Genomic DNA, 21,741 nt, shown 5'->3' on the forward strand with positions numbered 1-21,741 from the left:
ACTCAGATCTTTGTGTTTACAAGCCAATACTTTACCCTCTGAGCCATCTCCCCAGGGCCAGGTTTCTTTATCTTAAAAAAGTCTAATGTGGCATATTGTACATTCCAAATGCTAAAAATGTTTGTCAAATATACTAAGCTTTTTTCTTTTTAGAATTTGTAAAGATCCCAAAGACTTCAGTTCTAACTTAACAGCCTCTAAGGATTGAGGGCTGATAATCTGAAAGATGATGTGCACCAAACTGACCTGATATTTTGTTTGAGAAAATGAAAAACATAATTTCTGACAGGTTTGGTATCATCAGTTTAAAAATCTTCAGTCCCACAGTTAATACTAAAAGTTTGCTGCAGCCAAATGCCAAAGCTGCCAATCATTATAACTCACTGCATGCCCAACTCCACAGACACTTAAAAGAAGTTAAATATCCAAATGTCATTGAAATTCTTTAGCTAAAACAGACATTTTGGGAAGAAACTAAGCAAGGTAAATTATGTATTCTGAGAACAAAACGCCTCAATGTAGATTCTATTTAATAACACCCACTTCACAGGTCTTTGGAGATAAGACTATAAATACGACTGTCAGATTTAACCAATAAATATTTTAATACCAGCAGATCTAAAGCTCATAGGCACTTATATCTTAGATGCCATAAAACTGAATTGATCTTTTGTTTTTTCAAGGCAAGAAAAAAATTAAAAATAAAACTCAACAAATGGTCAAGCAGCTAGTGTGAAGTATGACTATACAGTTTCTGGCATTTCTCCTTTCCTATAATGCATTGGCTTTTGAAGTGTTTGAAGTGACTGTTTTGAAATTAATAATTAATCCTTTCAAGGTGTTCTTTCTGCAGGTGGTGAGGCAAGTTGATGTTAAGGAGAACAGATAAGAGTAGAGGACAAGTCCTGCTTGACCGAGGTGGGTGTTTCCAGGTAGTAAAGCATTAGGGATCGGACTACTGGGTCCTTGCTCCTCAGTGTAAATGAGTCTTTGTCTTCAACCATTTCCCAGAAAACCTTGTCAAGGGATTAACTCTGGAGATAATGCTTATGTAAATGAAGTGGACTGGTGAAGGTTGAATTAAAGTCTTAAGACCAAGACAGACCTGAGTGGGGCAAGGAGGAGAGGGAATTTATGGATAGGATTACATTCAGATCCATGGATTTGTATTCCTGAGTGGAGTACATTTATTACACACATAGATCTTATGTCCCAAACGCCATGCTCTAAACTCTGCATGCAATTATTAATCTAGTCCCCAGAATTACTCCGAGGTGGAGACCATTATCGTTCCTATTTTATGGATAAGGTGAATTAAGACCCATCAAGGGTAAATCCCTTCTTGCTCAGAAGGAAGCAGACCTCAGACCAGACTCCCGTCCTCTGGAATTTACAGCAGATGTCTTTTCTTTTGTGGAACATGCTCTTAGAAAAATCTTCCTCTCTTAGCACAATATGAGATTATGGCCCTCATCTGGCACAGGAGGAAAGGACTGAACCCATGCAAGAGGCAGAATAGCGCTAGAACTCTCGATAGACTACAAAATTCGTCTCAAGTACTGCAGGGCCTGAGTCGGCCTGATCTGCTGACTCAGCAAGGAGTGGCAGCCCAGGGAAAGCCACATGGTGTTTTCAAGTACAGTTCTAGAAAACAATAGTGGCAAAGGAATAAATAGCACTATGGCCCTTCGTGCTCTGCCTTCTATCGGGGAATGGCTTTCCAAGCACTAAATGCCACTGGATTGCTCTAGCTTTTTTTTCTGACTCATGTTCTAAGAATTTTCTACAGGACTCAGAATTTTCTACCGTCTGGGTGGCTCAGTTTATGTCCTGATTCTACAACTGGCTGATGTTGTCACCTTGGTCCAGCTGTAAATTTCACTTAATCATTTTCCTGTTAGTCAGTCAGAATTGGTTTCGGTGGCCACCATGAGCTTGCTGCGAAACTGCACAAGATTTTCTATGTGAAGCACTTAGTTAGTACGGTGACCAGGACAGTGTGAATGCTGGATATTTTCATCCCTTTCTTTGTCCCATCACATTTGATGGATCACTGTTTTGTATTTTACAAATATTTATCCAGCTTTTCCCTAGCTGAATGTTAGAATTATATAAATGTAAACAAAATGGAACCTCTGCCCCTTGGAATTTTAAGGTAGACATGAACCAGATACAAAGGCTTATAAATATATACATTTTCTGAGAACATTTATTACATATATCTATATAGAACAATTTAAAAAACCCCAAATACTGCCATAATTTCTAATCAATTCATCAGAGCCAAGAATTTTGTGTAGTTTTGAAGATATGTAATAATATGATGTGTTAACTAGGTATCTTTACACATTTTTAATTATATATAATGAAATACATGAATTAGCAGAGAGTTATTTCTTCAAGGGTACAAACTTTGAGCTAAAAGATGAATAGGTTATGGAGTACTAAAGTATAGCATAGTGACCATGTTCTGCAATCACATCTTGTATACCTGGCACTTGCTAAGAGAATAGATCTTAAGTATTCTTGCTACATATATACAAACAAAAAAAAAGTGGCTGTAGACTGAGTGCCCATTAACTTGATGTATTGTGGTATTCATTTCATGGTGTAAAAATATTACATTGTTCATTTTAACAAAATATACATTTCTTTTGTCTGTAAACCTTTCTCCCCCTGCCACCCTCCCCCTAAAAGAAAGAACATGGGGAACATGTGTTTACTCTTGTCTGTCTTATGTATCTTTGTGACATTTCTGAAGTTTGGCATAAGTCGCCTGCCACAGAGATTCTATTACCATTTTGTGCATTGGAAGCCTCATAGGTTTTGTCAAATTCAGTTGGTTGGAGAGCAGGAAATGTCCTCTTGATTTTGTGCAAAAGGAATCAAGCATCAACGTATAAGGGAGAGGATGTTAGGAAGAAAATGATGACAATTTCCTTAATTATAATAACAAGACAACCTCTCATTTCTGATACTGAAAATCCTAGGTCCAGAGAGAACATTCCAGAAGTTTCTTTGAACTATATGTGCAGGGAAAACCATCAGTTTTGTATATGCTAATATATCATATGTTTCTCAAGAAGATTTGTCCAGGTAAGTATTTAAGATGAATACCAAGTTTACAGTGTGGCACATGCTATGCTCTTTTAGCTAGCCTCTAATTTTATCCACGTTTGCAAATGGTGGATCATTTTTTTTATACTCTCTTAGCTTCAGGCTTAGCGCACCCTATGTTAAATTTACTGGTATGTGGTCTCCAACTTCCACCTGAAGTCCAGAGAATATATAACTTGTGGGCAAGTGCTGTAGGATCATACTGGATGTTAACATACCAGAGGAACTCTTGGATGTCTGTCCTCTGACATAACTACAGGACACATTTTCCATGTTTCTTGATAGCTTAAATAAGTTAAACCTCCTGTTTACCTGATCCATTTTAATATTGGATTTTCTTCCTCTTGATTAATTTTTTCTTCTTACTACTGTTTTTGGAGTCACCCCAATGTGATCAAACTGCTCTGTCTTAGGCTGTCCTTTGTCCATGGGGAGAGATCCCATACAAATATGTACAATACCAACACCTAGGTAAATTTATAGTTTCAAATAAGGTGAATAAGGCCAGGTTGGTGGCACACGCCTTTAATCCCAGCACTCGGGAGGCAGAGGCAGGCGGATCTCTGTGAGTTCGAGACCAGCCTGGTCTACAGAGCGAGTTCCAGGACAGCCTCCAAAACAGTACAGAGAAACCCTGTCTCGAAAAACCAAAAAAAAAAAAAAAAAAAAAGGTGAATAAGCTAAGCAAAGAAACATGAGTAAATTAGGAAATACGTTTCCTTCAAGTGAAACTATAAGGTAGAAGACCATCACTGTAACAGCTAACCAGTTCAGTGGCCGTCACAGATGTGTACAGTGGCCATAAGTAAGAGCATTACAATATCTCCAAGAAACTCCCTTAAGAGAAGATGTCCTTCTAAGAGGTATTCAGCAACTACATTGTTGTACAAAACAGAAACACTATATTTTAAATGCACAAGAAGAAGTTTGAAACACCCTTCTTCCTTCCGTAAATATTTTTGAGTCCTAACTGAAGTTGAGGTAAAAGGACTTGAATATACAAGGAATACTTTCACTTACTTAGAGTCAATAAGACCAACATAATGGCTGCATTCTTCTCTGGCTGGTTTATGGCTGCCAATTGTGTTAGAATGGCAATGAATGCCTGCCATAGTAAAACATAAGCTACCACAGTGATGTGGACATAGAATTTGAGCTGATTAGAATGGTGCAAAGTACCATTCTTATCATTTTATAATCATTATAAAAGACCACAATGCTAATCACTGGCAGAGGTGTTTACGTTTTAATAAATGTATCTTTATTCAAAACTAATATAAAAGACAGACGTTAAAGCAGAGCAAACATACCTGCTGGGGATGAAATATGACAGCAAGCTTCTGGGGATCCCTTCTGAAAAGTAGCCTTATAATTTTTATTCTTAAGTTTTTAATGAACACACGTATACTTCAGTTCTAACTTAACAGTAGTAAGATAAAGAGATCCTTTTTAGACCCATTTACTTGGTTTTGTGTCTTTGAGCTGCAGTAATATGTCAGTCCTGGAATGAGCAATCATTTTAGAATATGACTTCAAGGAACCATACTAACCTTTAGAAAAGCCACTCTGGAAACAGTGGTCAGTCCTTGACATTCCAGGTCTCTGGGAATATCATAAGGGCAACATTAAAAGGACCCCAGATAGCTTGAGGCTGTTGAATTCTAATGAACATAACTAAAACTGAGCTCAGTAAAAGGTTGCTGAGGCTCTTTGAAACAAACTAGTGAAGGAAAGACCAGCCTTGAATATTATAGGAAACCTGGTCAGTGTCACGAAGTTGTCATTCCTGTTAAAAGTTTCTAGAGAACTGTGTCTATTCTCCATATTTGGTATCTATCTGAGAATATGTTAGAGTGGTGTTTATATAATCGTGGATGTCTGAGGTAGTGAAGTTGACAGAAAATTGCTGTGTGACAAATGATCTGAGTGTTGTTGAACGTTGCAGCTCTGTTCTGTTCAGCTGTCTCTGTTGCACATAAATGGCGTTCTGTGGAGTGTGTCTCTTAAAGAGGCAGGATGATGATTTCTCACTAATATGACTGGCCTTCTAGTCCTTATTGGAGCATAGGACAATTGCATGCCTTTGCTCTGTATTACATGTTTGTCAGCATGTCACCTGTTCTGACCAAGACAATGTTAGTGAAGTGACAGATATCACCCAGGAGCTAAGGCTCAGGTAAAGGACACACATGGCTCTCTTGGTTCTCTTTCCCATCCCCCTGAAACCAGAGCTGTGAGATTGCAACTGCACAGGAGAGTAGGGCTTCGTCCATGGGTCTCTGTGTAAATCAAGTATCCTGGTTGACTTGTGGGGCATGTAAATGAGAAACTGACTCATGCTGCGTCAAAGCACTGAAGGTTAGTGTGTCTGTTGTGGAAACTACCCCATCTTGACTTAATGTGGTTATTATAAAAGGCACTATTTACATGAATCATCTACCTGGGATTGGTCATAGCTCATATATATATATATATATATATATATATATATATATATATATATATTTGTACAGCATGTAACAAACCTAACCAGAATCTGCAGTAATGCTAACACTATGCAAAACCACCATGCTTATGAATAAATTATGGAGGCCTCAGTGAAGGGAGCATAGTTGATGCTCCGAAAAGTGATTTTTTTGAGCTAGAGTTAGGTTATCTGAGAAAACAGGTGTGTGTGAACCAAGACCCACAGCCGTCTACCACCGCAGAGAGGAAGAATATAGGGGAGAGAAGGACGAAAACATGCTTAGATAAAGGAAGCATACAGGGCTATATGTAGCCAGAATATGAGTGGTTTGGGCCAAAAATTTGGAATGCATTTTGAGGACAGCTATAAGGGTAATGATGCAGGCTTCAAAGGCGTCTTATGAACTAGGCTCATTGACATGCAATCTGAAATTTGATCAAATTCAAGACTGGCGTTATAACCCAGATTTAGCTTTCTATGATTGTTTAGTGCTATGTAAGTCAGGGCAAATATTTTTTTCTCTTAGAGCCTTGTCCTATGCAGTTATATTTCTTTCACTTTAAAATTTTTTTTTGTTGTAAGCCTAGCCTTTAATAGCTGAGCCATCTCTCCAGTCCTAAATTTTATTTATTTTTTATTAATTAATTTTTTTCAGACCAATCAGTTTCACCTCTCTCCCTCCTCTCTTCTCAGCCTCCCTACCCCACAACCTTCTCTCTCCCTCACCTACTCCTCCTCCTCTCTTTTCAGAGAAGTTCAGGACTCCCATGGATATATCAGCCAGTCATGGCATATCAAGTAGCAGTAAGACTAGGCACCTTCTCTCCTATTAAGGATGGGTAGGAGAAAGTTTCCTCAAAACAGGTAACAGAGTCAGAGACAGTCCCTGCTCCCACTGTTAGGAGTCTCACAAGAGGACCAAGCTACACAACTGTAACATACATGCAGAGGGCTTAGGTCAGTCCCACGCAAGCTCTCTGTTTGGTGGTTCAGCCTCCATGAGACCCTATGAGCCCAGGTTAGTTGATTCTATGAGTTTTCTTGTGGTGTCCTTGGCCCCTCTGGCTCCCATAATTCTACCTCACCCTCTTTCATAGGATTCCCCAGGGTCTACCTAGTGTTTGGCTGTGGGTCTCTTAATTTGTTTCCATCAGTTGCTGGGTGACGTTTTACTGATGACAGTTGGACTAGACAACATTGTGTGGGTATAGTAGAGTATCATTAAGAATTATTTAATTGACAATTTTATTTTGTTTTTTGTTTTTGGTGTTTTTTGTTTTTTGCCAGTCATGTTTGGTTCTATCTTAGGTCTTTGGTCTGTCTAGCCTCCGGGTCCTGGCAGTGTCAGGGGTGGGCTCCTCCTTGTCGCATGGGTCTCAAGGTAGACCAGTTGTTGCTTGGCCACTCACATAATTTCTGCTCTACCTTTACTCCAGCATTTTTTTGTAAGCAGGGAAAACTATAGGTCAAAGGTTATGTGACTGGTTTGGGGTTCTAAACCCTCCACTAGAAGTCTTGCCTGGTTTCAGTCTCTGTAACCCCCATTGCTAGGAGTCTTAACTAGGGTCACTGATGGGGGAAGACCTTCTGTGTATATGTTAGTAAAACACTGTTGGCCAATAGGGAAGCAAGATAGGTGGGACTAGGAGTCGAGGAGGATTCTGGGAAAGAGAGGCACAGTGAAGTCCGGACCCTTTTCCCCAGTAAGAGAACATGTGGAAATATTCAGTTATGGATTAATAATTAATTCAGAGCTAGCCAATACAAAACCAAACAAACGGCCAACATCTTCATAGTTAATATAGTGTCTTGTGTGTTTTTGGGAGCTGAAACTGTGACAGGGCCCAGGCAGCTGGCGGGAAGACGACGCAGGTCACCCTCAGATTCTTTGGAGTTTCCATTACACTAGGTTTCCAGCTTATCCCAGAGATGTACCTGATTTCAGTTGTCTTTCCCAGTACTCTCTCCCTGCATCCTGGAACCTGACCCCTCCTGTTCCCATGCCCTCCATCAAGACCCTTCCTCCCACCCACCTGTGATGTCTTTCCTATTTCCCCTTTACAGTTTGATTTATGTGCGCTCCCTTGAGGCCTCCTTGTTACTTAGCTTTTTTTGTGTTTGTAGATTGTAGCATCCCAAGTGCTGAGATCACATTTGTGTAAGCTCTGTTTCTCTTTTAGATTGGATCAGTTTCATGGAGCCCAGGGTAGCCTTGAACTAACAGAGATCCATCTATCCCTGTCTCCTGAGTGCTGGGATTAAAGGTGCGTGCCAACACTGCCCGCCCTCTGTGAATAACTAGTGTGGCTAGCTTTGCACTCTGATCTTCAAGCAAGCTGTATTTATTAGATCATAAAAACATCACCACAAATTTGTATATTGCTTTTAATAAGATGGCCATTTTCCTATGTTAATCCTGCCAATCCATGAGTGTGGGAATTCTTTCCATCTTCTGATATCTTCTCCAATTTCTTTTGTCAACAACTTGAAGTTCCTGATATACAGGTCTTGCACTTGCTTGGTTAGAGTTACACCAAAATATTCTATATTATTTTATGGCTATTATGAATGATATTGCTTCCCTGATATCTTTCTCAGCCCATTTATCATTTGTATATAGGAGGGTTACTGGTTTTTTTTTAAAGTTTATTTTGTATCCAGTTACTTCACTGAAGGTGTTTATCAGCTGTAGGAGTTCCCTGACAAAATTTTGGGGGGGTTGCCTATGTATACTACCATATTTGTCTACAAATAGCAATACTTTGACTTCTTCCTTTCCAGTTTATATACCCTTAATATCATTTAGCTGTTTTATTGCTCCAGCTAAAACTTTTAAGTACTATGCTGAATAGATATGGATAGAGTGGAGAGCATTGTCTTGCCTCTGCTTTCAGTGGAATTGCTTTAAGTTTCTCTCCATTTAATTTTGTGTAAGCTACTGACTTGCTGTATATTGCCTTTATTATGTTTAAATATGTTCCTTGTATCACTGATCTCTCCAAGACTTTTATCATAAAGGTGTGTTGGACTTGGTCAAAGGCTTTTTTGGATCTAATGAGATGATTATGTATTTTTTTTCTTTCAGTTTGTTTATATGGTGGATTACATCGACTGATTTTCATATGTTGAACCATCTCTGCATCTCTGGGATTAAGCTTACTTGATCATAGTAGATAATCTTTCTGATGTGTTCTTGGATTTAGTTTGTGAGTATTTTTTGCATCAATATTCAGGAAGGAAATTGGTCTATGATTCTCTTTCTTTGTTGCTTCTTTGTGTGGTTTAGGTATCAGGGTAACTTTGGCCTCATAAAATGAACTTGGAAATTTTCCTTATGTTTCTGTTTTGTGAAATAATTTGAGAAGTATTGGTATTAGCTCTTCTTTGAAAGTCTGGTAGAATTCTGCACTGAAAATATCAGGCCCTTGGCTTTATTTTATTTTTATTTTTGTTGGGAGGCTTTTAATGACTGCCTCTATATTCTTGGGGGCTGTAGGCATATTTAAATTATTTATCTGATCTTGATTTAGCTTTGGTAAGTGGTATCTACCCAGAAAGTTGTCCATTTCTTTTGTATTTTCCAGTTTTGAGGAGTACACGTTCTTGAAGTATGACCTGATGATTCTTTAATTTCTTCAGCGTCTATTGTTATATCCCCATATTTGTTTCTGATTTTGTTAATTTGGATATTCTCTATCTGCCTTTTAGTTAGTTTGGATAAGGGTTTGTTTATCTTGTTAATTTTCTCAAAGAGCAAACTCTTTGTTTCATTGATTCTTTGCATTGTTCTCTTTGTTTCTGTTTTATTGATTTCAGCCCTGAGTTTATTTCCTGCTATTTACTCCTCCTTGGTGAGTTTCTTTTTGTTCTAGAGCTTTCAGGTGTGCTGTTATGTAGCTAGTGGGAGATTTCTCCAAATTCTTTATGTAGGCACTTTAGTGTTATGACCTTTCCTCTTAGCACTGTTTTCATAGTGTCCCATGAGTTTGGGTATGTTTGTATTCATTTTCATTGAATTCTAGAAGTCTTTAATTTCTTTATTTCTTCCTTGACCCAGTGTTGATTCAGTTGAGCACTATTCAGTTTCCATGAGTTTGTTGGCTTTTTGCGTTGTTGTTGAATTCTTTCTTACTGCACATATGTTTATAGCAAGTCAGAAAGCTTTCCCTGCCAAAGACAGCTTTTACCAACTTCATCATATAAAAACTTTTGGAAATTCTGTGTTTTCCTTTGCTCATAGAAAATTCTTTTTAATGTTGGCAGTTCCTGTGAGGATCCACAACATCAGGAAAAATATGAATCTTTACTATAGGATTTCTAGGAGCCATACCGTCTTTTGTATGTACCTGATATTAATTATGCTTTGAATGATTTGTAAATATGTACATCAAACTTCTAAACTTTTTTTTCACATGGTGTTACTTTACTAGTCTGGACTTAATCCTAACAATGTCTACCACACACCCCGTGTTTTAGTCAAGCAGGCCACAATATTCTTTATACCATTATTTCACTTTCTTTTTGTCTTCACCACGCCACATTTCTTTGTCCAATTATAATAGCTCATTTTGTGGCTAAATACTTACGTGTTATCCTACTTTTTAGAATGTATGTTGTGTTTACAGGTGAAGAAGGTTTAAAAACAGATACGACATAAATATTCTTACTTTTCTGAACCACACAGTTCCCCAGCCTCACATGTACTGGTCTCTGTCTTATAAGAAACTCTTGTTTGGAAGTCCTTCCCATGCTACCCACCCCTTTTATTCCGCCTTTAAACTTCAATTCCAATATCATTTCCTCCATAAAACTTCTTTTTATTACGTCCATTCTCTCCCAGCCCTCCATTGTTGCAAGCACCTGTTAACACTTAAATTCAACACCACACAGTGCACTCTCAATTGTTCTACACACAGTCAATATTTATCATTTGGTCTGCACCACTGGCCCTTAAAGTCTTGAATAGAACTGAGCACTGTTTACTGGCTGTTATTTCTTTGCGACTTTCACAGGGAAGATGATCACCAGAAGCATCCCTGTTAATGAGTTGGTAAGGAGCAAAGTAACGGGACCGTGGCATTTATCCTGGATTCTCATTTAGAATTCATCCTTAAGGCTGCTTATTGACAGTCTTCATTAAGAACACAAGAAAGCGTCCATCATACACATCCTGATACTTCGGCAGCTTGGAGCTATGTTTTTAGTTAGCAGTGGTTAGAAATACTCTGGATGAAACTGGCTGCCTTTTGACGACACTAAAACTCTAATTTATAGTTATTAAAAAGTTGTTTAAGAACAAAAAAATCATCTGACAACTCGTGGACTGGTACAATCTAGGAAGCTGGAGATTAAGATGTTTATTTTCACACCCCAGGAGGGAAAAAGAAAGGATCAGTCTCTGAGAATTTGACACCTGTGATGAGCTTGTGGTTTTGCATTTGTATGACATTAACACAATGCCTTTCTTCATGATCCCACACTACTCTTGGAGGCACAGAAGAAAGGAGCATAAATTGATTTGAAGTCCCATAGCTGAATCCAATGACAAACAACCAAGAAGAAATGAAGAAGTGCCAAACTTGTCTTGGTGAATTTCCTTGCATATTAAAAATAAACAGGAACAATTATGTATTCTGAAGAGAGAAATGTAATGAAATTGAAACTGATAAAAGTAAATGATTCATGGCCCCCAGACACCTGAAACTTGCTACAAAATTAAGTTTAGCTTCTACAAGAAAGAAAAACAAAACAAATGGATTCCTTGGTTAAACTCTGTATCTTTAAATGGGTTATAAAATATTCCACAATGTCAACTTAAATCGTGAATTCAAATATAGATCAATGTACGCACAAATAACAGCTATTACCCAAGTACTCTTCTGTAGCCTTTGAAAAACTAATCCACCCTTTAAGACCATGTTCAATGCAAATATATTTACTATAACTCCTGGTGCCTTTAGCTAATGCTTCAAATAATGCTCAAACAGCAATTTCTTTTTATTGAGCAATTAATTGGCATGTTTCTCTTGATCATTTTATATATGTGCTTGATTTTAGTGAGAAATATGAGGTGATGTGACAGACTTAGTTGACGTTCTAGGGGAGGCCTTACCCTCTCTGAGGAACAGATGGGGGTGGGGGGAAGGTGAGGGGCGATGTGGTGGTATCTTGCTTATACAAATAAAGTTTGTCCGAACATCAGAGGATGGAGCTTTCTACTAGCTAACCATAGAGGTCTGGAGGTCTGTACAGGCAGACAGGAAGTGAGATGGATGGGTGGAGAGAGGATATAAGCAAGAAGAAACAGGAACTCTCTCTTCCGCTGGAAATCTAATGAGGTAAAGGGTGGCTTTGGCTTGCTCCTCCTCCTCTCCAATCTCCCAACATTTGCCTCTATATCTGGCTCTAGGTTTTTATTATTTAGAGCAATTAAGAACTCCACTTACAGGGGGTAGTGGGAGGAGAGGAGGGAGGGAGAACTGGGATTGGAAAGTAAAAATAAATAAGTAAAATAAAAAAATACCTTTTGTTACGAATTGGTTTCGAAATAGAGAACTATTAGACCTTTTAAGAATTTGTATAAAAATACATCATAAAAGGTATTAATGGACATAAAATGCAATTTCCTAAAGTGGGCTTATTCACAGTCTACTTTTAACAATACTGTCTTGCTCATAGCTCACTCCAAAGATCAGGCCATTGAAGAACAATAAAGGCTTTCTGTCTGGTGGTCCTGTCTAGTAGAGAGAGTAGGGTGTTGAAGTCTCCCATTATAACTGTGTGAGGTCTTACGTGTAATCTGAGTTTTAGTAATGTTTCTTTTATGAATTTGGGTGCCTTTGTATCTGGGGCATAGATGTTCAGAATTGAGACTTCATTCTGATGGATATTTTTTCGGTGGTGATTATGAAATGACCTTTTTTATCTCTATTGATTGATTTTAGTTTGAAGTCTAATTTGTTCTATACTAGGGTAGCTACACCAGCTTGTTTGTTGGGTACATTTGGTTGGAAAATCTTATCCTAACCCTTTACTCTGAGGTAATGTCTGTTTTTGAAGTTGAGGTGTGTTTCTTATATGCAGCAAAAGGAAGTATTCTGTCTTCATATCCATTTTGTTAACCTGTGTCTTTTTATAGGCAAATTAAGACCATTAATATTGAGGGAGATGTTTTTGATTTGTTGTTGGTGGTGTTATTATTTGTGGATTTACCCTGCTTTTTATGTTGGCTTTTGGTAAAGTTGGATTATCTATTGCCTATGTTTTTATGAGAATAGTTACCTTCCTTAGGTTGAAGTTTTCCTTCCAGTACTTTCTGTAGGGCTGGATTAGTGGATATGTATTGTTTAAATCTGGTTTTGTCCTGGAATATCTTGTTTTTTCCATATATAGTGATTGAAAGCTTTTCTGGTTATAGTAGTGTGAGCTGGCATCCGTGGTCTCTTAGTGTTTGTATAATATCTACCAAGGGCCTTCTGGCTTTCAGAGTTTCCATGGGGAAGTCAGGTATGACTCTGATAAGTTTATATGTTACTTGGCCTTTTTCCTTTGCTGCTCTTAATAGTCTTTCATTATTCTGTATGTTTGGGGTTTAGATTATTATGTGGCGAGGGGACTTTTTTTTTGTGGTCCACTCTATTTGGTGTTCTGTAGGCTTCTTGTACTTTCATTGGCATATCTTTCTTTAGGTTGGAAAGTTTTCTTTGATTTTGTTGAGGATGTTTTCTGTCCCTTTGAGTTTGGTTTCTTCCCCTTCTTCTATCCTTATTATTCTTGGATTTGGTCTTTTCACGGTGTCCCATATTTCCTGGATATTTTGTGTTAGGGATTTGTTGGAATTAAGATTTTCTTTGGTTGATGAGTCTGTTTCTCTTAGTGAATCTTCAAAGCCTGAGATTCTCTCTTCCAACTCTTGTATTCTGTTGGTTATGCTTGCATCTGTAGTTCCTTATTGTTTATTTACCTTTTCGAATTCCAGCATTCCTTCAGACTGTGTTTTTTATTGTCTTTATTTCAGCTTTCAACCCTTGTACTATATGAGTTTTTTCTTGCAGTTTTTGGTTTGTCTTTTCTTCCATTTCTTTAAAGGATTTTCTCTTTTAGGGTCTCTATCATCTTCATGAAGTTGTTTTTAAGGCCGTTCTATTCTGCTTCATCTGTGTGGGGATGTTCAGGTCTTGCTGGTATACTCCCTAGACTCTGGTGGCATCATATTGTTTTTTCTATTGTTGAATGTGTTCTTATAGTCTGTCTTTCCATCCCTTCTTCCAGTATAGGTGGGGTCTCTTCCTTTCCTGGTGGGTATGGGTCCAAGGTCCTCTTCCAGCGGGTACAAGCAAGTCCAATATTTGATGGATCTCATGGTGGGTGCAGGCAGGTCTGAGGCACTCCCTCTCCTGGTGGGTGGGAGCTGGATTAGCAAATGCTATCAGCAGACTCGAGGTTGTTTGGTGAACCCTGGGTGAGTTAACCTGCCTGCAGTTCCCAGTTGAGGAGATCCCAGAGAAGGCAAGTGGAAGGAAGTCGACCTGATGTGGGGGCTTCAGCTCACTTCTGCCTTCTGCCCTGAGTGGGGGCAGGAGTAGACCTGCACTCTCAGCAGGCTCCTGGTTGCTTGGTGCTCTGGGTGCGAGTCCACAATACTGGCTTTCATTGTAGCAATTTTTGGCAACCCATTACCTTGTGAAGTTTTCTGGGGATCTTCTTATTGCTACCGATACGGTCTTAAAACAGTATGATTGCTGGACAGCACTTGGGAGGCAGAAGCAGGTAGATCTCTGTAAGTTCGAGGCTAGCCTGGTCTACAGAGCGAGTTCCAGGACAGCCTCCAAAACAATACAGAGAAACCCTGTCTCATGAGGAAAAAAAACATTATGATTTATATAATAGTTATTTTTTCTATCATCTTTTGCCATCTATAGGATATCATGGTGTGGAGGGTCCCTTGTCTTGAGTGATTTTGCAATTAGATCTACCTCACATGGCTCTGTCCTTCCCTTTGTCCATTACTCCACCCATTATGTAGGTCCAGATAACTGGCAACCAAGACTGCTAGTGTTTAGGGGATTTATGCACACTCCATATAAATGGACAGCTCTCAATCACGGGCAGCCAAAGGCTAATGCACCCCCCATATAGTCTTGCTGTACTTAGTTTGTAGTCTTTGGTTTTCACTCTTTCAGTTTTCTTTCTTAGATGAAGACCTTCCTGGGTTCTCTTTCCATAGAGCTGTTGAAATGAAACAGGGCAGTTCAGGCTCAGGAGGCCTAAGTCCTGACAGGCGTGTAGAAAGTTAATTGGGACAGATGCAAGTGAAGGGTGGGGGGGGGGCAAAGCAGGTAAGTAGTCTTTTCAGACTACAGTGCAGGTCTGACAGGGGAAGGTAGGCAGAAGACTCAGTAGACACAGATCTGCACTGCCATGCAGCTCTGGGAAAGTCACTCTCAAGATTTCCACACAGTCTAAAAGCTAAGATTGTCCACTAATGAAGTCCCAGCAGTGACTTACCTCAAGCTTTCTCTTCTTGCTTGATGATTGGCTAACAACAGTCCAGGAGGAGCATGGCCTCAGGGCAAATGCAGGGCTAGATTCCCAAATGTGTTGGTCTGGAATCTGCTACTTAGAGAGCTTCTTAGAGAGTACAGTAACTCGCTTTCATGGTGTCCACTGTCCACCCATTGTGTTTGTCAGATGTACTTTTTTTCCATGGGTTCCCTACAGATACCATCCACCCCTCCCGGGAGAGAAGTCAGAAAATGGAGGTTGGTGACAGGCGGAACGGTTCTGTCCCTAAGTTTATTCCCAGGTCTGCTGCTGCTACACTCTTCCCCACTGTTCTTTCAAGTGCCCCTCATTCACAGCTATCTCCTCGGCTTACTCAGAGCATCACCATTACTCCATTCCTGAGGTGTCAGATCCCTGGGAACCACACCTTCCCTGGGCCCGAGTTCCTGCAAGTATACACTCACAGCTGGGCAAAGAGGTACCAGGATACACACAGATGGATCTCCTGGGTTCCAGACAGGACTCCATTGTTTCAAAGCATCATGACCCTCTCCTATTGGTCAGGACCAGTATTTGTGTTGTATAGAGTTCCATTTCTGATTAGATGTTGCGAGGTTCTTTATCCAAGCTGGTCCCGATGCCCTTCAGGCCCCAAATGAACACACAGATGCTATATTAGTTATGTAACTATTGGCCGGTGACTAAGGCTTCTTATTGGCTAGCTCTGTCTTAATTATTAACCATGTCTATTAATCTGAGTATTTCCACGTGGTCTTATCTTACTGGAGAAAGATTGGACCTGTTACTCCTTTGGTAGCCTACATGCCAACTCCATCTACCTACCTTTCCAAGAATTCTCCTCATCTCCTAGCCCTGCCTATACTTCCTGTCTGGCCAATCAACTAATCAGTGTTTTATTCATCAACCAATAAGAGAAACATATATACAGAAGAATATCTCCCATCAATCAGATGTTTTGTCAAAACCTGAATAATGGTCCTGACTGAGGACCTGTGAAAAGAGAAAGCAAACTCATACTCCAAATGAATTTTTTCCTTGGTGAGGGACACACATTTTTTATTATATTTCATTTTTTTAAAAAACTTCTTCTCTCAAGGGGAACACTCCTTCACTGCTGGTGGGAGTGCCGACTCGTACAGCCACTTTGGAAATCAGTATGGAGATTCCTCAGGAAAATGGGAATCAGTGTACCACAAGACCCAGCAATTCCACTCTTAGGCATATACCCAAAAGATGCACATTCATACAACAAAGACGTCTGTTCTACTATGTTCATAGCACCATTATTTGTAATAGCCAGAACCTGGAAGCAACCTAGATGCCCCTCAACTGAAGAATGGATAGAGAAAATGTGGTACATTTACACAATGGAGTACTATTCAGCAGAAAAAAACAATGGAACCTTGAAATTTGCAGACAAATGGATGGCACTAGAAGAAACCATCCTGAGCGAGGTAACCCAGTCACAAAAAGACAAACATGGTATGCACTCACTCATATATGGATTTTAGACATGGGTTAGGGGAGTGTCAGTCTACAATCCCTCTACCAGAGAGTCTGGGAAACAGAACCTTCAACCAATGACTGATGGAAGCAGAGGCAGACACCCATAGCTAAACACTGAGCTGAACTCCTGGAATCCAGTGACAGAAAGGGAGAACTGATGAGCAAAGGGGTTAAGACTGGGCTGATTTAACCCACAGAAACAGTTGACCTAAACAAGGGGGAGCTCTTGGACCCCAAACTCATGGCTGGGTGGACAGCATGGGACTGATCTAGACCCCCTGAATGTGAGAGTCAGTGAGGAGGCCTAGGTAATCTATGGGGCCTTGGGTAGTATTTATCCCTGGCATACAAATGGACTTTGGGTGCCCATGCCACAGTGAGGGATGCTCTGGACTCTTGGGGGAGGGCCTAGGCTCTGCCCTGGATGAAATGACAGACTCTGGAGATCCTCCATGGAAGGCCTCACCTTCCCTGGGGATCAGAGTGGAGGTTGGGTGGGGGCCTGGGGGGTCCTGGTGGGGTGGGCGGGGGGGGGGAGGAGGAAGGAGAGGGAGCTGGGATTGACATGTGAAGCAAGCTTGTTTCTAACTTAAATAAAAAAGGAAGAAAGAAAAAACTCACACACAAAAACTTCTTCTCTCATATATAACATCCCATTCTAGCTTGTTCACCCTTGTGGTTTGTTTCTTCTTATGATGAAAGACTTACAGCCAGCTTTGTTCCATTTTATAGCTTGGTAGTTCTGAGAGCACATATCCCACAACGGGAACTGCAGAATGCACAGACCTCAGTGCCTCGTGGTCAAGCATTCTCTCTACACTAGGTCCCAGTGGTATCCTAGAAACAAGTTCTTGGGATCTCCACAACTGTCCTCTCCATTTACTGTGGACTTGTTCCATCTTACAATGAGATTCCCTTGCTGGGACTCATCCTGCCGTTCTTACTGCTTATCTGTCTGCCTTTGAATTTTTGTCTACATCACCACGTCTGCTTGGTCATTTGGTTGGAACAGAATAATCACTGCATGGCAGCCTGCGCCATCTACCCTGGGCCCCACATCTTCCATGTTTTCCATTATAGAGGTCAGAGAGGTAAACCTAAGTGTAAGAAGTATTGCCTCTAGATAATTAGCAAGATTTTTGCTCACATTTACACCTGATGATTGCAATGTGACAGTTTCTGTTTTTATTTGGAGTGGGTATTCATTCCTTAAGCCCTGACTTCTGGACCCATAAAGTAGATTACCCTTGAATTTTAGAGTATTTTATCTTCATGCTCCTGTGTGTAAATGCCTTGCCAATGCCCTCAAAGCTCTAGCCACCTGTTGCCAATCTTGCCAGATCACATGAACTCATCAGCATAATGAATCAGTGTCATTTTCTCTAGGATGCCTAGCTCATATTTCACCAGATGATACCATGTCAGGGTAGGATAATTATCATAGTTTGGAAGTAAAACTGTATATTTATGGGGTTTTTTGGTCTAATTTTAGGTCAATTTATTAGTATCTGATCTTCTTTAGTAGTGAAAATGTCTTATCTTATTCATCAATGAAACCATGCTTGGCCTAAAATTTGTGATCAGGTCACTACATGATAGAAGATCTGCCACTCTACAGACGTCATCTCTAATCCCTTCAGTGTCTTCAGGGATCAAACTGAATGGTTCTATACCTAAATTATGGAGTTGCACTGATAACAGTAATTGTTAACATCCGTCGATGGCATGGTGCTGGTTTGCTTTACTGTCTGAGAGTGAGGCAAGTTTAGACTTCACTCTTCCTGCCAGATGTGATAGTGTTTATGTACTTGGTTAGGGACCCCGGTTTGGACTTCCAGGTAACCCTCAGGAAAATGAATATCTGGCATGTCTGTGTCTCCAATGACCTCATTATACTTTGGATGTGTCAGAAGATTCCAGTAGGCCCACCCTAATGAAAGTTTTAGAATGATGGTGTCAGTACCTGGGGGGGATCAATGTCAATTCAGAATGTTGCATCCATGTTGGCTGTTACTTTTTTTTTTTTTTGCTAGTGGACAGACATCTGAGCAAATGGCCATGCATTCCTCTGTGGAAGAACTTACTGCCTTTGTCACCATGTAGGCTTTCTTAGGAAATGAATCGTGTAATTTGCTTTTCTCAGTGGTAGAGGTCAAGCAGTACCCTTATTGTGTCTATTTGTTCTCTAGGTTGTGATAGATAGTTAATCATCTTCATAAATCTCCACAGGTCAGCTCCTTTGCTAGCCACAGTGCCAACTGTGACTTCTGGGCTTCTGCCAGTGAAATGCCTTGATCACCTGTAAGTCAGGCCAGTTCTGTCCAGTAGAGGTGGCACATGTGAATAGTGATGAAGAGGAAGGACAATGGAGTGACAAGAGGCCCAGGTTCAGGTTCACCTTGAAGAAGACATGAAGCGACTTATGGTTAATAACCAGAAAAAAGATGATTGCTCTTTAGAGACATTGCATTCTAAACATGACATTGGTAGTTCTGGAACCACTGAGCAGTCTTTAGATCTGAGCAGTCGGGGAAGAGCACAGAATCAATGTAAATACCTTGATATGTTGTTTAGTCCTGAGCAGTCGGGGAAGAGCACAGAATCAATGTAAATACCTTGGTATGTTCCATGGTACAACACCAGAGTCTAATCTGCAACACACACTCCTTCGGGGGCAGTGTGTGTCAATGGCAACCACAGATGTATTTTATGTGTGGATTACTACAGTGTTATCTAGGAGGAAGAAAATAATCACTCGGCTTTTCCCCTCTCAAACTAAAACTGTCTTTCAGAGCCATACAGCCTAATGCAGGCATCATTCATCTATTACTGGTTCTTTATTCTTAGAACTCGTAGCTTAGAACCATTTTTTGTACTTACAGTTAAATTATTTATTGCTAAATGCATTACCTTGCCTTTCTGCCCCACATTAAAATTCATTTGACCACTTCTGTACAAACCGTTGGGACTTTTTCACAGAGTGTCCCCCACCATTAAAGTTCGTACACCGGGGCATGTCTACAGTGTCTTCTTTGTAATGAATATTTGTTAGTTTCCTCAGTTTGAATTCTAGATATATAAAAAATTTTGTGCATTGGTTTGTTCCAGGATGATGCTCACTTACACAGAGCAAGGCCAGTTCTCTGTCGACCTTGCCTCTCTATACTAGAAAGACAAATGGAGGTTGGGTCAGGAGGTTGGAGTGCTTGTGAGTACATGCCTCTTCTCCTGAGCGGAGTGTTTCACATGGAGGGCCATAGTTTAAGAGACACATTTTGCTAGTGAAAACTGACTTCCTACTTCCTACTTAGTTGATTGTATCACAGAAAGGAGAAAAGGTAACAATGTTCGCTTGTCTATGAGGGGGACGCATTACCTCCTAGGGTCTGTGCTTAGTAGTCTAGACAAAATGGAAGAAGGTGATCACCTGGGTCAAATCTCTCATTACAAAGTAAGAGAATGGTTCATTCTCTTGATGGGTTATACACACACATGCATGCACACATACATACATGCCCAGTGAAATCAATTTGGTTTTGAATTGTTTTGCGGTGCTATGGATTGGATCAGTGCTTTGCACATACTTGTTGGGCAGTTACTATCCCATTGATCTATATGTCAACTCCAAAGTATGTTGTTCTTCCGTGTGTATTTTGGTAAGATTTTCTTAAATTCTTCCATGACTTAGGAAAAATTTTACACAGGATGTATCTTCTTCCACGATTCTCAGGCTACATTTGACTAGGGCATATTAATGTGTGGTAGGGCATATTAATGTGTGGTATTCTGATAATCCAGTCATTCACTAGATTACTAATTGATGGGAGAGGTCCTTCTGTATGCTGTGAATATGTTTCCCTTATTGGCTGTTGAATAAAGCTGTTTCAGCCAATGGACAGGTAGGATTTAGCCAGGTGGGAAATCCAAACAGGGATAGAGAACGGTAGTAGGTAGAGTCAAGGACATGCCATGTAGCTACCAGGAAGGTAGCATACCTGGTCATTCTCTGGTAAGACAAGACCACAGATTAGTAAAAAATGGGTTAATAATTAGGAGAGAGATAGCCAATAAGAAGCCTGAGCCAAACAGTTTATAACTAATATGAGCCTCTGTGTGTTTATTTGGTATTAAACAGCTACAGGATAGGGTTCGACAGAAACTTCAGTCAACAACTAATCCCTATGTTCCCCCACCCCATGAGGGCACCTATCAGCTGTTTAGGCAGAGACTCTGCTTTCTAGCTCCTCTATTATCTAGAGGGAACTCTTTGTGATTGTTGTCTAAGATAGGAAGGGTATAAATGATGTGTATTACCTTCTCTAATGCTGACTGGATATACAGCATGATAAAATTGTCCCCAGTGCAATGGACCATATGTCTCTAACTTACATGTAAAGGAAATCTGCTTGCTCATCAGGAATAACTGCTTTGGGCTGAATGATAAATGAACTATTAGACCAAAAATCCTGGATTATGTGTCATAGTTACTGGCATTACTGTGAGTAAGACAGGCTTTCTCAGACAAAGGAAAACTCTAAGCATAGTTTTAGGAATTTACCCAGAGCTGAAGAATATCTATGTGTATGGATAGGGAGAGAGAGAAAGAGCAGAGGGAGAGGGGGAGAGAGGGGGGGGGGAGAGAGAGAGAGAGACAGAGACAGAGACAGAGACAGACAGACAGACAGACATTCAGGCAGACAGAATACGAATGAGAGAGAACTAAAAGGGTAGATATTTTATATGAGGTGTGAGTCTCAACCTTAGATCCTGTGTAAACGTGATGCTGTAGTATAAGCTTGGAATCCCTGTGTTGGGAAAGAAGAGAGAAGCTGAAATCAGCTCCAATCTTGAACTCTTCCTGGTGTATATATGCAAGAGTGAGCTCTAGCTTTTATTAAAATATTCAGATATTTCTAAACCTAGACACAAACCAGTCAATTTGATTTAAAATATTTTTAATATCATTTAGGGTCATTTATGATTTTCAAAACAGAATAAGCCGAATTAGTAGGCAATTCTTTTAACTTGAATTCAACTATTTTTAAAGGAAAACCATGTAAGTTTTATTTAATGTTAAATTTTAATTAAAATATAATTACATCAGTTTCTCTCCCTCCCCCATTGTT

The sequence above is a fragment of the Mesocricetus auratus genome, unplaced genomic scaffold (assembly GCF_017639785.1).
Source record: "Mesocricetus auratus isolate SY011 unplaced genomic scaffold, BCM_Maur_2.0 Super-Scaffold_100018, whole genome shotgun sequence".
In the NCBI taxonomy this organism is placed as follows: domain Eukaryota; kingdom Metazoa; phylum Chordata; class Mammalia; order Rodentia; family Cricetidae; genus Mesocricetus; species Mesocricetus auratus.